A 12,187-nucleotide genomic window follows, 5' to 3' on the forward strand; every position below is an offset into this window, starting at 1 on the left:
TGCAATGAAATAAATTCTGTGGCATCTTAAAACAATTTTCTTAAAAATGACCTGACATTATTTCTGTGATACATGTGGCATATTTGTGTACACATGCAAGTAAAAAGTTAAAATACAATGGTGCTTGATCTATTTAAAAATATTAAGAGAAAATTTATTAATAGCGTTTATTAAACTATGGAATTATTATCAAGAAGCATTTATCTAGTATCTCTTTTTCTAAGTAGAGAGCTTTTTAAAGAAATTGAGATAAAGTTGGCATGTATTAGTTTCTGGTGTACAACATAATGATTTGATTCAATATTGGTATGTATTATGTAAATGATCACCACAATAAGTAGTTAACATCTATCACCACACAGTTAAATTTTTTTTTCTTGTGATAAGGACTTTTAAGATCTACTTTCTTAGCAACTTTCAAATACAAAGTATTATTAACTATAGTCACCATGTTGTGCATTACATTCCTAGGACTTTGAGCTTTTTTATAAGTCAAGGTGTAACCCCTGCCAACCCCCAGATTACCTCTAAAATCTGTCTCTCCTTTACTTCCAACTTTAAAGGCTATGCCTCTGATTATCTTCTCATTCCCCATTCCTTTCTTTGTCAGTTTATATAATTTTTCTTTTATTTTCTACTCGTTCCTTAATACTTACTATATCTGATTCTCGCTCAGCAGATGAGCCTGTTTGTTTCTCTCATCTTAAAAGATAAAACAAACAAAAACAAATGTTCTGTAATTTCCGTCTCCTGTCATTAATTGACTTCTCAAAGAATAGGCTTCAGTAATGGTTCTCAAAGTGTGATTTCATGGGTTCCATGGAGAGGAGTTCCCAAGACCTCCTGAAGGGATCTATCATGTCACAATTATTTTCACAATACTACTAAGGCATAATTATCTTTTATACTATATTGGCATTTACTCCGGTGGTTCAAAAGAATTCGTGGTAGTGGTCAAAACTGTGACTACCTTAACATAAATCAAAACAGTTGGCACCAAACTGTATTAGTAGTCACTGTATTTATTCTTCACAGTCACGTGCATTTTTTAATTTTTTAAAAACCATTTTCCCTTAAGAATGTCCTTGATGAAAGAGTAAAACATCTTTTATCAATCTTGGCCCTTGAGTACATGTCTTATTTTGTTTGTTCATTCAGTCATTCCGCCTAGAGCACCTGGTCTTCCTAGGTGGTCTCCCATCCAAGTACTAACCAGGCCCACCCTGCTTAGCTTCCAAGATCAGAGGAGATTGGGCGTGTTCAGGGTGGCATGGCCATAGACTTGTTTTTATTTTTTTGATTGTGGAAAAATATACGAAATTTTCCATTTTGACTTTTTAAGTTTATAGTTTATTGGCATAAGTACATTGGCATCGTTATGCAGCCACCATTACTATCCATCTCCAGAACTCTTTTGTCTTTCTTCTGTATGCATTAACCTCTAACTCCCCATTCCTCTTTTTCCGCAGCCCCTGGTAACCACTATATTCTACTTTCTGTCTTTATAAACTTGATTGTTCTAAGTACCTTATATAAGTGGAATCATAAAATATTTGTCCTTATGTGTCTGACTTATTTTACTTAGCATAATATCTTCAAGGTTCATTCATGTTGTAGCATGTATTAGAATTTTTAAGTCAGAATCATATTCCATTTATGTGTATATCACATTTTGTTTATTCATCTTTAATGGACACATTTTGGTTGTTCCCACATTTTGGCTACTGTGAATTATGGTGCTATGAATATGAGTGTACAAATATCTGCTCAAGTCCCTCCTTTCATTTCTTTTTAGTATATACCCAGAAGTGGAATTGCTGGATTATATGATACTTCTGTGTTTTATTTTTGAAGAACTTCAGTACTGTTTTTCATGGTAGCTGCACCATTTTAAATTCCTACTAGCAATGCATAGAGGTTCCAGTTTCTCTACATTCTCACCAACACTTGTTTTTATTTTTTTTTAAAAAATATTCACTCCGATGGGTGTGAAGTGGAATATCATTGAGGTTTTGATTTGATTTTCATGTTAAATATCTTTTTAAGTGCTTTATTGGCCATTTGTAAGTACACAACTTTTTAATGTGTGAAGAAATGGGAAGCATACATAAAGCACTTGCTGCTTAATGAAGTGTGGTAATACGATTGAGGAAAAGCACTTGGGTGATTGAGCTGTGTCCTGCAATAGTTGTACCCCCCAACAACTCCCCTCCCCCAGAACACCATTTTTATTTGAAAGAATGACCGACAAACTATGATTATTCTTTTAGATCTGGGTATTTGGCAGACATTTTCTCAAATAATCAAATGAGCCTGTCACTTCAAGGAAAACAAAAGACAGGTGTTATAAATGATGGAATATGACCTTTCAAAAGAAAATGAGAGTTTTAGAAAACTTATATCTGGCATTGTGAATTTTGGCAGCTTCTCATTACTTGCAGGCTTTTCTGAAGGGATGATAATAGTAACAAATATGCTTTTTTAAAAAAACTGTGTAAAAGAAGATCTCTTTAATTCACTGAACTGATATTTTCCAAATGCATGATGTTACAAATGCAGAGTACAAGATTGACCATTAGATTTTAATGTAACAGTGCAAAAAATTGTGATGCGGTTTTAGATATCGAATTGCAACTAACCTTTAAAAAACTACCAATTGTCATGTTTTGCTATAATAGCAGAGACTGTTGATAGTTATCTGAAAAAACTATTAAGATAGTCTTTTTCTTTCCATCTGCTTATTATGTGTAAGGCTAGATTTTCCTCATATGCTTTATCCAGCTAAAATAATATTTTGCTGGAGATTTACTGCAGAAGCAGATATGAAAATCCAGCTGTCTTCTACTGAGGTAAATATTAAAGAGCTTTGCAAAACTGTAAAACGTCATTCTCTCTAAATTTTTGTTTCAAAAAATAACATTTGTTCATAAAGATGTTATTTGAATTGACATCTAATGTGTTTATTATTTTAAATAATAATGAATTAATACATTTAAAATAATTAATCTGTTTTAATTTTTAATATGGTAAATATGGATTGATATAATCCACATAAAAGAGAATATCTAGGTATACACTGTGTAATCTAGCAAAATTGTCTAATACAGTAGCCACTAGCAGCATGTAGCTACTACTAAAAATATACTTGGGATTTCAAAGCCTTGATATGAAAAAAAGAATGTAAAAGATCTCATTAATATTTTATAATGTTGATTACATGTTGAAATAATAGTGTTTTGGATATATTGGGTTAAATGTATTATTAAAATTCACTGTTTTTAACTCTTTGAATGTAACTACTAGAAAATTTAAAATTACATGTGTGGCTCACATTATATTAGACATATTGGACAATACTGCTCTACAGTGTGCAGTTTATTGTGTGGATGCTACACTTTGCATTTGGGTTTGTTCACCTGGGGTTCATAGATGTCCATGTGTATTTTTCTCAAAAGAGAGCTTATGACTTTCATCATATTCTCAAAAGGACACACAGACAAAGAAAAGCTAGGAACTGCTGTACAATTTGTAGACAACTCACCTGAGTTGCTGCGTGTAGTTACTTGGGCACTGCTGGTGGTGGCTTGGATCTGGGGAATCCCTTTCTCAGGTAGGCTAGGCGAAACCTGTAGTACTAGTGGTATAGTGAGATGCATCTTTGGCTTCTCAGGTTGGAACCCTGAACGAATGTTCCCACAGAAATATTTTTCTAGACATTAGGTGTTAACGATACTAATAGTACTAGACTGCAGGTTGACTTGAGAACCTAATTATCATATGTAGGTTTATTTTTGTGGGAAAATACTTTGAATGCCAAGGATTAGATTTAGAAGCAGTCAGAACACAGTCTACTATTAAATCAGGGCTTTCATACACTTTGGCTGGGAACCTGATCAAATGAGTGAATTTTTTAATTTGAGTATTCATAGAGGTTGAAAATAAAATGTTATGTGTGTGTTAAAGTGATAATACATCCCAAAGATGAAATAACAGGATGCTTGCTTACTCTTTAGCCCTAATCATAAGTGAGATTTTATAAATAAACCACTGAATAGGGGGATATATGAATTAAGTGGTTATGTTTAGTTTGAGTTAGATCTGTGATGCTCTTTAGGTAATAGATTCTTGGCTTATGTTGTCCTTAACAAGAAAAGCTTCCTAAAACAATGAAACTTCAGGGCTCGCTTGAATGAAGAGAGAATGCTGGATTAAGGGTATTCCAAACATAATTATTACATTAACAACCCCTTTTCAGTTATATTTTCTATAGAGTTCATCACAGTATGCCATAATAACTTATTTTTGTCTTTCTCTCCAAATTGACTATAAATCACACATATAGTGTCCTACTTAAAATGTATTTCAGAGGTTAGCACATCCACTTATTAAAATTTGTTGACAAAAAAAACACAGGAAAAGCCACCATCTGATGATTAATTAGTTTGAGTGAGATGCAAATGTGGTAAATGGGTAAAGAGAACATTGAAGGCTGTCTGAGAAAGTAGGTGCTGAGTTGCAGAGTACAAGATGTTGAGAGGAACTTGGAAAAGTTGGTGTGGGTCTTTGTACTTAACAGTTGTAAGGCCAGGGAGTCCCATGGAGAGGTTAGCATATGCTGAATTTGAGAAGAGACATTTAACAGTAATATATAAAAATTGGCTAAAATCGAATGTTTTTGAAACCTGATATTCTGGTGAGAAGGAAGTTGTGAAATGAGTGAGATGATTGAGACCTAATACCCAGGCTTTGGATTTAAGAATGGAAGGGTTGAGATGTAAGAAAGGGAGAAAAAAACTAGTATTAGTAGAAAACTAAGTTTGTGTGTAGTCACTTTCAGTTCTGCCAAAAAATCACCAAAAACATTAATTCTAAAATCTGACTTTTCCACTGTAGGAAAAAAAAAAATGGGGATAAGGGAAGAGAAAAGATATTGCGACTAAAAATAAAGTCAAAAATAGTGATTTCTTTCCAGTCTCATGAATGGAATATGTGATGAAGGGTCCTCGGGACTGGCGATAGAGCAGAGATGTTCAAGAGGAATATGTGTGCCTTTTACTTGCATAGCTGGTTTGTTTCACATGTATTAATTTTTTATACATTGTAGTTTTGGGGAGTCTTATTCATTAGCACGCTGCTTTTCGAGCTCTAATAAGTAGATGAATCTCACCTGGGAATTTATTAAGATACTCTCTGATTCAGTACATATGGTTGGGGCCTGAAGTTCTGCATTATCAGCAAGCTTTCAAGTGATGTTAGTGCTGTTGTTTCCACAGATCACATTCTCCTCTAGCTGGTCTCCAAAGAGAGAAAAATACTCCCCAGAGCGATTAAAGTAGTTCATGATGAGTATCAGCTTTGTTAATGGTCTTTAGATTGATCATTAGTAAATAGCAGAACTAATGCAAGGGTTCTTAAACTTCATTTGGGGTGCTTATTGAACAGACTTCTGGACTAATATCCCAGAGATTTAATCCTAGGTTTAGAGAAAGGTCCAGAAAACTTCACTTTTAATAAGCACTCTACATAATTGCTCAGTGTTGGGATTTTGATGGGCGTTATATGAAAACTGTATATTAACCTGGAATTGGAGGTGGGGAGGGATTAGCATTTTGACAGTATCGAGTATTCCTTTCCAGGAACATAGCATGTCCCTCCCATTTTATTAAAATCTTTTATGTGTCTGAAGTTTTTTTTAAAAAAAATATGGTACCGTTCTGAAATTTTAATTCTTTATAGACATTTCTAACAGATAAAAGTATCAATGATAAACATTATTTTATATTGATCTTTTGATAGAGACTTGTAATTGTCTAGAGAACTTTCTCCTGCATTGCCAAATTTAATGCGTTCAGCAGTTTTTAAGTAGACAGGGCAACAGCACTATGGCCTTTTTTACAGAGAAGGAATCTGAGGCCAGATACTCGTAGAAGCCAGTTACAGAAACAGCTTCAGGAAGGGGATGTAGAGGAACAGAATTTGGAAAAAGTTCTTTTTGTTGCACATGTCAATAAAAATAGTAGAAAATAACTTTTTGAATTTCATATTTCTTTAAGAATCTAATGAAAGTTATATAGACCCTTTCCTCAGGAAAATTTACATACACTCAAATATTACAGAAGATTGTTTAGAGTGCAAAACATTATATAAATTACCCTTATACTCCTTGATGTTTACAATTAAAAAATGATATTCTAGGATTTGTATTTTAGTAACAGATAGTAGCGGCTATAAATACTTATGGTATGCATGAAAATCTTGAGAAATGAAAGTGTACAGAGAATTCGTTTCTAACCTATATGAAAACAGTTGTTTCGTTGGAGGAGATTCCGATGCTGATTCAAGAGTGTGTGTGTGTGTGTGTGTGTGTGTAAAGAGTTTTATGTATGAGTTTTCTCAGTTTGATTGTTTTTTCTATCAAAAGTAGATAAAGTGTTTGTAAGACTGTCTAGTCTTACCTCTGAGTATGGAAAAGATTTTAACCAAATTCTTCCCTACTGATGTGCTGTGGTCATACCAGTAGTGCCACAGATGGGTTACAGGCATGCTAAAATGATTCCCCCTCAGCCCTCAAAGTGACCCTGTTGTGGTTGGAGGTCCCTGCTGGTCAACTCAGGCTGAAAGAAGACTCCATCATTTACCCAGGGGGCTGGCCAAGTAGTTGGAAAGCATTGAGTAAGATAATAAAACTGGATGGTTTTCTATTAGTAAGATAAATTGTATTTAGTCAGTGGACTGTTATTAAGCCCATGGTGGAGGTTGGTAAGAAGGATATGCTCTACTCTGCTGACAGGCCTAATTAATCAGAGTAGACTTGAGCTCTCTTTGAAAAGGAGGACTTACACAAGCTTTTCTTTCAGTTTGAGTCTTATTTGTGTTTAGTAACATCAAGATAAACTGATTTGAAACATTGTAGAGTTTGCTTAGGTTTACACAGAATGTTTAAATATGTTATGTTTTCAGAGCCAAGGTTTTGGTATCAGGCCTTGAAGTGATAGATAATGGTTTTCTGCTGATACATTGGCCCTGTGCTGCGATTTTTCTCAGTAGTCCCCTTCTCCCCCTTCTGAAGTAGTTACAGAAGGCACTGTGTTTGTTGGCATGCTTAAGATTGTTATACAAAGTGCATGCATAAGCATGGACGTGTTAGGGCCAGTGTAGTGATAAAGGATAGTGCAAGAGGGGTTAACATATCCTGTCAGTAAACTCTATATCTTCTGAGACTTAAAAAAGGTTTATCTTACTTGGATTGGATGACGTAGAATTACCATGCATCCTGACTTCCTCATGTACATTTAGTAGTACAGTTTTTAATGGTTTTTGTTTGCTAACTATAGACTGTTGTGTATGACTTTAATTCTACTTTAATGATCTAAATAGTGGAATGTAGTTATGTGTGCCAATTGTTTCGTGTCAAGTTAGCTTAATTTCCATGTGTTCTAAAAAATAGGTTGTGCTTTTTCAGCGATAGAGAAATATCTTATTTTAATGTTTTAAATTGAAATGGCTTGAACCGAAGCTTTCTTCAGAACTTTGAAATAGAGCTAGATTTCTTTAATAAAAATAAAATTTATAGTATGAAGTAAATATCTAAATTAAAGGTGACAAACAACTCATTGTAAATGGCTTTTAGATTGAATTGCCTTAGTTATAAGAAGTATTTAAATGTAATACATACTAAAATTATAAACAGATTTTTGGAGGATGAGTATATTTTAAAAACCTTTCAGTATATTTCAAAACAGTTTTTGAAATAAGTGAATTTTCTTTTAATGTCTTTTTAAATAGTAGTCGTCCAAAATATTTTAAGATGGAGTTAGAACATTCCAAAGTGCTCATTGAGCAATAATTCTTCCTTTAGCTAGTGTTGGTGTTTCACCTGTCCTTTATTCCTCCACAGTGACTCTGTGTGACAGATCTATCTACAGACATAAATTCCCCAATCTCTCAATAGTCCAGGCTTCCTTGCCTCTGTTGTAGCCATGATACCAAACTATTAAAATGTATTTTAAAACTTATAAAAACTTGAACTTCTCATCAATGACTTATTTGTCTTGGCTGAAAGGAGAGCCCACACATAGTCACCCAAGTGAGAAACTAGAGCTGCATTTGTTATCGCCTTTCTATGAATAATATTATTGTTTATTTCCTGGGCTATTGAAGTAGGAGCGCGCACGCATGTGCGTGTGTGTATGTCAGACGTAATAGAGAAATAATTTTTTTTATAAAATGATCCAACAGTATAGATATGGCAAAAGTTCTTCACCCTTGCCTTTTCCCACTCCCCTCTTATTTTAATGGTCTTCCTGTATCCTTTTGAGACTTTTTTTTTCATACTGAAATACATTTCTGATTTGTCTCCTGCTTCTGCCCATGACTCCTGCAATCTCTTTAAGCAATGCTTGCTAATTATCTTTTAAAAATTTTTCATGTTTCATTTTGTACTGAGGTTCTCTTTCCGTCATTTCATTTTTCCTCTGTTAACTGGAAATTATATACTTTATTCTTTGCACTTCAGTGGTTAACACAAGACTAAAGTTAATATCTATATGCCTCACAAATATTATAAGCCTAGAATGTGCTACCTCTTATCACCACCATTCTCTCCGCCTGATTTATGATATTATTGTCCAGGATTTTGCATCTATACTTTAATCTACAAATTGGACATTATGCTTATTGTTTTGCAAGTCAGTGTTTAATACCGATCATCTTTGTTCATCATTCTTTCTCATATGTTGTACCTTTCATCTTGGCTCTCAGTTGCCTTCATTTTCTAACACCTTCCTTTAAAGTTCTTTTAGTGAAGGTCATTTTGTCAGCCTTAAAACATCTTTATCTCATCTTCATTCTCGTTTTTTTTTTGATAAAGAATTGTAGGCAGATAGTTACTTTCAGAATTTTGAAGGTACCATTTAACTACCTCCTCTTTACTGTTGAGAAGTTGATAATCACACTAATTGTGGGTAATCTGCTTTTTCTCATTGGTGGCTTTGATATCTTCTCTTTGGTCCTTACTCTTTCACTGTGATGGTATAAATGTAGTTTTCTGTTGTTCTATTTTAGAATTCTTGAGTTTTCTTAATTTGGTGGTTGGTGTATTTCATCAGTTCTGGAGAATTCTCAACCATATCTATTCTAATAATGCCTCTCCCCAGTCCTCAGTTTTGATGACCTCTTAATCCCTTTGAATACTCTAATTTTCCTGTTTTTGGTTCTTTAAACATGTGGAACATAGTTTTTTTATATTTTGTTTGGTAAATCTAGTATGTTTTGTTTTTTTTCAAGTCTCATTGTGTAATTGGTTGTTTCTTTTGACTGTTGCTCATGGTGGTTGCTTTCTGAATATTCAGTGATTTCTTTAAAAAAATTTTTTTTTTGTTTATTCTGTGCTCACAATTTATAGAATCTCACCAATTGGAGGTCTGAGTGCCTTCCTCTAGAGAAAATTTGAGTGTATCTTTACTACACTCCTGGGTATACTGACCTGGGATTTCTTTAAATTGTTGGCTTAGTATTTTTTTGTTGATACAGGTAGTTGAATTCCAACTCCTTGAGAATTAGGGTCATGTTTAGAAAGTCTCAGGAGACTCCCACTTTATTCAGAGCCAAGGCCAAGGTATGTTATCTCTTTGGTCTGCAGGATGGATTGGTTTTTATTTTACATTGAAGGTGAAGTGCTTTGTGGGTCCCAGCTTTATGTGGTGGTCCAATTGTGACCTTTCTCTTCCCTTTTCCAGTTTTGGCCTTTGGCTCTAGTGCAGCTTATAGATTCATGCTTTCTTCTTGTGTATAGCTCTTAGGAATTTTCTTGATCTGCCTCGGTGATTATTTTATTCAGCATGTTAACAATTACTGTACCAGGAAATTTTTTTTCTGTATCTGTAGTCTACCATGTTGCTAGAAACAGAAATTGTAATTTAAATTTTAACATGGTCGAATTTATTAGTTTCATCTTTTCGGGTTGTGTTTTCTTATATTTTTAATATAAGAAATTCTTTCCTACCTCAAAGTTATGCATACATTTTTCCAATGTTTTCTTTTAAAACTTTTAAGCCATCAGAGTTATGTTTGATGTGCTATGGGGTAGAGATCAAATTCTCTTATCCATCTCAGTTGTTCAGGAAAAATAATTGATTAACTTATCTTTTCCCTAATATGTAATATCTCTGATGTCATTAAGTTTTTTATAGTTTTGATACATAAATGCTTCTGACTTTTGCTCTGTTCTTCTGCAGTCATTTGTTTATTTCTGTGCCATTTTCATATAATCTTATCAAAGTTTATAGTCTTGATAATTGGTAAAGTGACTAACCCTACTACTTCATCTTATGCCTTTTAAAAATTGTTAGCTATTCTTAACTCTTCGCACTTCCATGCGAATCTTAGAATTGCTGAGATTTGATTCCGTGAGAAACTATTAGAATTTTTATTTGAATTGCACTGAATTTATCAAATACCATGTGAGAAATTGAAACTTTATATTATGGAAGCTTCTTTTCCATTAAACAAACAAACTAACTCCACTTATTTAAGTTTTCTTTGTCTTATATTAAAGTTTTATAATTTTTCTCCTAGAGCTTTTATGCATTTTCTATTTGATTTATTCCTAAGATGCTTTTATTTATTTTTTATTGCTATCATAAATGGAATCTTTCCTTTTATCCCATTTCTTTTGATTGTTCTTGTATAAGAACATAATTACTAAGGAATTACTTCTTCATGCATATCTGATGACTATAAGCCTTTGCTTAAAAAATTTTTTTATGGTTTCTTCATGTCCTGCAGGACAAAGCTCAAACATCTTAGCAATGACCTTTTATGATAGAATCATGTCTAACTCTATTACTTCATGTTTTGGGACCTGAGCTTCAGCTATGTGGAGCTAGTTGTAATTCCTTGGATCTATTCTGAATTTTTAAAATAGCTTTATTGAGGTATAATTTATATTTCATAGAATTTGATTTAAAGAATACAAATTTGTGATTTTGGTATATTTAGTATATTGAAACAGCACCACTATATTAAATCTAGAACATTTTCATAAACCCCACAAAAAACCTTATATATTCACTAGTATTCTTTTCCCATTCCTCCTTTCCTGCCCCAAACCCTTGCAGTCAGTAACTATTTCCTATTCTGGACACTTCATGCAAATAGAATCATGTGTTATCTAACTTTTGTGTCTTGTTTCTTTTAGCATGTTTTCAAGTTTTATCCATGTTTTAGCATGTATTAACATGTCATTCATTTTTATGGCTGAATCATATTCCATTATATGGATAATACCACATTTTGTATCTTTGTTCATCAGTTGATGGACATAGGGGTTTTTTCCACTTTTCGGCTATTAGAAATAATGCTTTTAAGAACATTTATATACAAGTTTTTGTGTGAATCGTTTTAGTTCTTCTGGGGATATTTTTTATGAATAGCATTCCTGGACCATATTGTAACTTCATGTTTAACTTTTTGAGGAGCCGCCAAAGTTTTCCCCAGTGGCTGTATCATTTTATATTCTCACCAACAATTTATGGGGGTTTTCAGTTTCTCCACATCCTTGTCTACACATGACCTGTCTTTTTGATCATAGCCATCCTAGTGGTGTGAAGAGGTATCTCATGGTTTTGATTTGTATTTCCCTAATGACTAATAATGTTGAACATCTTTTCATGTTCTTTTTGGTCATTTGTATATCTCTTTGGAGAAATTTCTATTAAAATTTTTTGCTCTTTAAAAAATTGGATTAGTTTTCTTTTTCATTCAGTGGTAAGAGTTCTTTATAGATTCTGTATACTATTTCTTTATCAGATATAGGATTTGTAAATATCATCTCCCATTCTTTGGATTATCTTCTTACTTTCATAATAGTGTTCATTGAAGCATAAAAGCTTTAAATTTTAATGAATTCCAATTTATTTTTTCTTTGGTCACTTGTGCTTTTGGTGTCATGTTTAAAAAATTATTGCCTAATCCCAAGTCACAAAGATTTATACCTGTGTTTTCTTCTAAGAATTTTTTAAATTTTAGCCTTTATTTTTAGGTCTTTCATCCATTTTGAGTTAATTTTTGTATATGGCGTGAGGTATAGGTCTGACTTCATGTGAATATCCAGTTGTCCTAGCACTATTTGTTGAAAAGACTCTTTATTCCTCATTGAATGGTGGTTGTATTCTTATTGGAAATCAAC

At 33.2% G+C, this 12,187-nt stretch overlaps 1 protein-coding gene and 1 pseudogene across 3 annotated transcripts in view; one reads left to right on the forward strand and one right to left on the reverse strand.

Moving 5' to 3' along the window:
• Positions 1-12,187, forward strand: part of BMP2K (BMP2 inducible kinase) — a 113,215-nt gene that overhangs the window by 11,904 nt on the left and 89,124 nt on the right. The window lies entirely within an intron of this gene.
• Positions 1,165-1,282, reverse strand: LOC120588393 (uncharacterized; annotated as a pseudogene).

This window comes from Pteropus medius, unplaced genomic scaffold (genome assembly GCF_902729225.1).
Source record: "Pteropus medius unplaced genomic scaffold, Ma_sr-lr_union100, whole genome shotgun sequence".
In the NCBI taxonomy this organism is placed as follows: domain Eukaryota; kingdom Metazoa; phylum Chordata; class Mammalia; order Chiroptera; family Pteropodidae; genus Pteropus; species Pteropus medius.